Here is a 3,782-nt window from a genome sequence, read left to right as displayed (position 1 = left end):
TTCAACAAGAGCAGTAAAACTTGTACATATGCCTAGTAAAAAGTTGACAGAAATTCAAGAAAACATTGAGAATGATTATTTCTAGGTTGGGAGATTATGGATTACCTTTACTTTCTTCTTTCTGCTGTCTTGTATTCTCTGAATTATGTGCATATATTTTTCTTATATATGCATATGCATATACACATATATTTTAAAAATTATTGAAGAGTCACAAAGACCATCATTTTCTAAAAATATTTATTCATGAGAAGTTGGTTTATAGAAAGGGCATTAGCTCTAGTGTAAATGTTCCATTTGTAATCTTCACAAGAATGAAGTATCTTAGAATTAATACAAATCGACTTTATTCTCTACTTCTAAGAATCCTTAAACATATCTGTCTCAAAGGTCTTTTAAACTTCCAGCATGGTCTTAACTTTGTTAAATTATCAGTTCTTTCGGGCAAGTTATTTATCATCTTACAATTTGTGCAAATTTGTATTTGAGTTTTAATCCCAAAACTCTATACTAGATGTGCGACCAGACCAAGTTACAAACCTTTCTAAGTCTCAGTGTTTATAATATCTAAAATCAAAATAATATGAAAATCTACCTCCTAGTGTTGATGTTGAGGTTGAAGTTTAGGTGAGAAAATGCATGAAGAATGTGACAAATGGCAAAAACTTATCACAAGTTATTATCCATTGTTGTTTTATATTCCTTATTATACCAGGAACGTGGGCACACAAGAGTAATTTTTTGAAGATGCTAACGTAGTATTGAAGTCTAAATGACAGGCATACTCAGAATGTTGTGAGTGAGCTTAAAGTTGAAGAAAACACAAGAGAAAACCAAAAAAGATGAACTTTCCTTTGACTTCACTTGACCCAAATGCATGGGGGTGGGATGAGAGTGGCTGAGAACAGACAGATTTCCACTAAGTCATTTCAAATGCTCCTTGGACTCTCACATGGAAGCATGTGGGTTGTCTAAATGTTAATACAATGTCTCTTCTTTCCTATTGCAGTATCCGTACCATTCTGATGTTTTGAGGCAGTACAGATATTTTCCCCTGTGGCAGTCTTCAGCCTCCTCTACCCTACATGATCTGGAGCAACAGCTGGGAAATATCATTAATTCTGCTCGTCAGAGATTTTATCAGTAAATTACATGTGGGGGCTTTCCAAAGAAATGGAAATTGATGTAAAATTATTTTTCAAGCAAATGTTTAAAATCCAAATGAGAACTAAATAAAGTGTTGAACATCAGCTGGGGAATTGAAGCCAATAAACCTTCCTTCCTAACCATTCTACTTGTGTCATCTTTGCCATTGAGAAAAGCTATTTCCTATGACTTCTTGCATTTTTGGTATCTTCATAATCTTTAGTCATGGAATCCTAGTGGAGGGGACCCTTCACTTGCCCTGAATATACACATGCTGGGCTATTGTGCTTGTAGTCTCCTGCCTCTATCTCAATTGTCACTGTCGGCATTTTCCCTTTTTTTTTTTAATAAAATGTACCAAATCCCTAGGGTAAAAGCTACAGGAGGGTAAACGATATACTCATATTTACAAGTGGTGAAGGTCCAAGAGTTGTAAATCCAGGAAATTTCTTAGGAACTCAAATAAAATGTCACATGTTTTCTTACAGTGAAGGGGAGTGTTTTTCTGACTTTCATACTATTTCTTTATGGTCAATATACAATTGATTTTTTAAAATAATAGCTGGTTTCATGCTTCATATGACTAAGGTACAATTACTAATTGCAAAAACTGAACTATTCCTGGAATTATGTTCAAAAAATCTGTAATTTTTGCTCATGAAAGTGCTTCATTGACTAAACAGTATTAGTTTATGGCTATAAATGATTATTTAGATGATAACTGAAAATGAGTATAAAGTGATTTAAAGTAATATGGTGGCTTTAAGTGTAGAGATGGGGTGGCAAAAGCTGTGAACACAGAATGTAAAATTGGTAACTAAGAAATGGCACAAACACCTTAAGCAATACATTTTCCTAGTAGATATACATATAGACATACATATATACACATATACAAATGTATATTTTGAAAAATTGTTTTCAATCTAGAACTTTCCTATTAACTACCATGTCTTAAATCAAGTATACAATCCTAGAATTAGTTTAATATTTTGAATATGTAAAGACCTGTGGTGCCTATTTGTTAATGCTTTCCCACTCTCAGGGAAAAGATTTGCATTTTGAGCTTTATCTCTAAATGTGACATGCAAAGGTTATTCCTGGTAAAGGAGTTACAGCTGTCTCCAAAAAGGCTGCTTGTTGCAATATCTACATTCTGTTTCATATTATGAAAAACCTTAGATATAAACTAAAATAGCCAAGATCACGCCACCACACTCCAGCCTGGGCAACAGAACGAAACTCCATCTCAGAAAAAGAGAGAGAGAGAGAGAGAGAGACAAGGGATAGGGAGGAGGCTAATTCCAAAATGTTGGCCTGACCACTTGGTGTGGATGGTTGGTCTCTTCACAAACTTGCAATCTCAAGACATTATCAGGTATTTGTTGTGAAGATGGTTGTCTTATTCTGTTTTGTGCTGCTATAACAGAATTCCTGAGACTGAGACTGGGTGATTTACAATGAAGAAATTTATTAGCTCACAGTTCTGGATGCTGGGAAATTCAATATGGAGGTGCCAACATATGTTGAGAGGCTTCTTGCTACATCGTCACATTGTAGAAGGTAAGAGAGAGAGCAAAAAGAGGCTGAATTCATCTTTTTGCAATGTAATTAACCCCACCCATAATGGTAGAGCCTCCTGGCCTACTTCTTTCTTAAGTGGTTCCACCTCTTAATACTATTACAATGGCAACCAAATTTCAACATGAGTTTTGAAGGAGAAAGACATTCAAGCCATAGCAATAGTTAAGTAGGAAAATGGACTTGAGTTTGAAGTTCCTCTAGGATTTTCAAATGCAGTTGTTTATAAAGTCTGGAGCTAAAAATGGGAGGTACAGTTGTTGTAGGACCAATGCTTAGTCATCTTTGTGGAACAAAGATATGTGATGCCAATCAATAATGGAGTTCTTACAGTCTCTTTGTCAAATTTTCATAACTGCCATAACTGTTGGTTAAATTTTCTACTTAAAACTTCTTAATGTTCATATCCGGAGTAGAAATAAACATAATTTTAGGCAATATCTTGTATATAGGACTTCATAAATTATATTATACCATGTTTAAATGATACATCATAATCTTTCATAAATTATGCTAGATCTTGTTTCTATTCTATAATCGTTTCAATTTGAAACTGAATTGTTCATTTTTAAATAATTTCAGCATGTAGCATCATATTTTCAGTTTCTTCCATGCCTTCCTACAAGTCAAAATCTTATCCCAAGTGACATTCCCATCTCTACTCACCCATCTTCTTCAAATCATGGAAAAGGTTCCCCAAATTCTCTCTCCTTTCTGAAGCATCTCTTCAAAGATATCCCTTTCTAAACATCTTCCTTGAGTACACATAAAAGTTTACTCCAAATTTGTGAAATGTACTTGAAAAAATAAACACGGTTGAAGGGGGTTAATTATATAAAACATTTCTTCACATGTATGTTAGTTTTCTATTTCTGAGTAAAAAACTACCACACAATTATTGGCTTAAATGAACACCATTTATTCTCTCATGGTTTCTGCAGGTCAAAAATCTGGAAACAGCTGAACTAGTTGCTCCAACTGGAGTGTCAACAGTATGAGCTGGCCTGTGTTCCTTTCTGGAGCTTGGGCCCCTCTTTCTGGCTCACATTGCTGTT

At 34.5% G+C, this 3,782-nt stretch overlaps 1 long non-coding RNA gene across 1 annotated transcript; it reads right to left on the bottom strand.

Moving 5' to 3' along the window:
* Positions 1–2,597: 2,597 nt before the first annotated feature.
* On the bottom strand, positions 2,598–3,526 carry LOC131382773 (uncharacterized). The gene is made up of 2 exons (XR_009212364.1): positions 3,394–3,526; positions 2,598–2,687 (listed from the first exon to the last, which is right to left on the bottom strand). It is a non-coding gene; the product is annotated as an uncharacterized LOC131382773 (long non-coding RNA).
* Between the last annotated feature and the right edge of the window lie 256 nt (positions 3,527–3,782).

This window comes from Hylobates moloch, unplaced genomic scaffold (genome assembly GCF_009828535.3).
Source record: "Hylobates moloch isolate HMO894 unplaced genomic scaffold, HMol_V3 SCAFFOLD_5066, whole genome shotgun sequence".
In the NCBI taxonomy this organism is placed as follows: domain Eukaryota; kingdom Metazoa; phylum Chordata; class Mammalia; order Primates; family Hylobatidae; genus Hylobates; species Hylobates moloch.
Note: the sequence above shows the minus strand (reverse complement) of the source record. Positions and strands in the feature narration are given on the sequence as shown.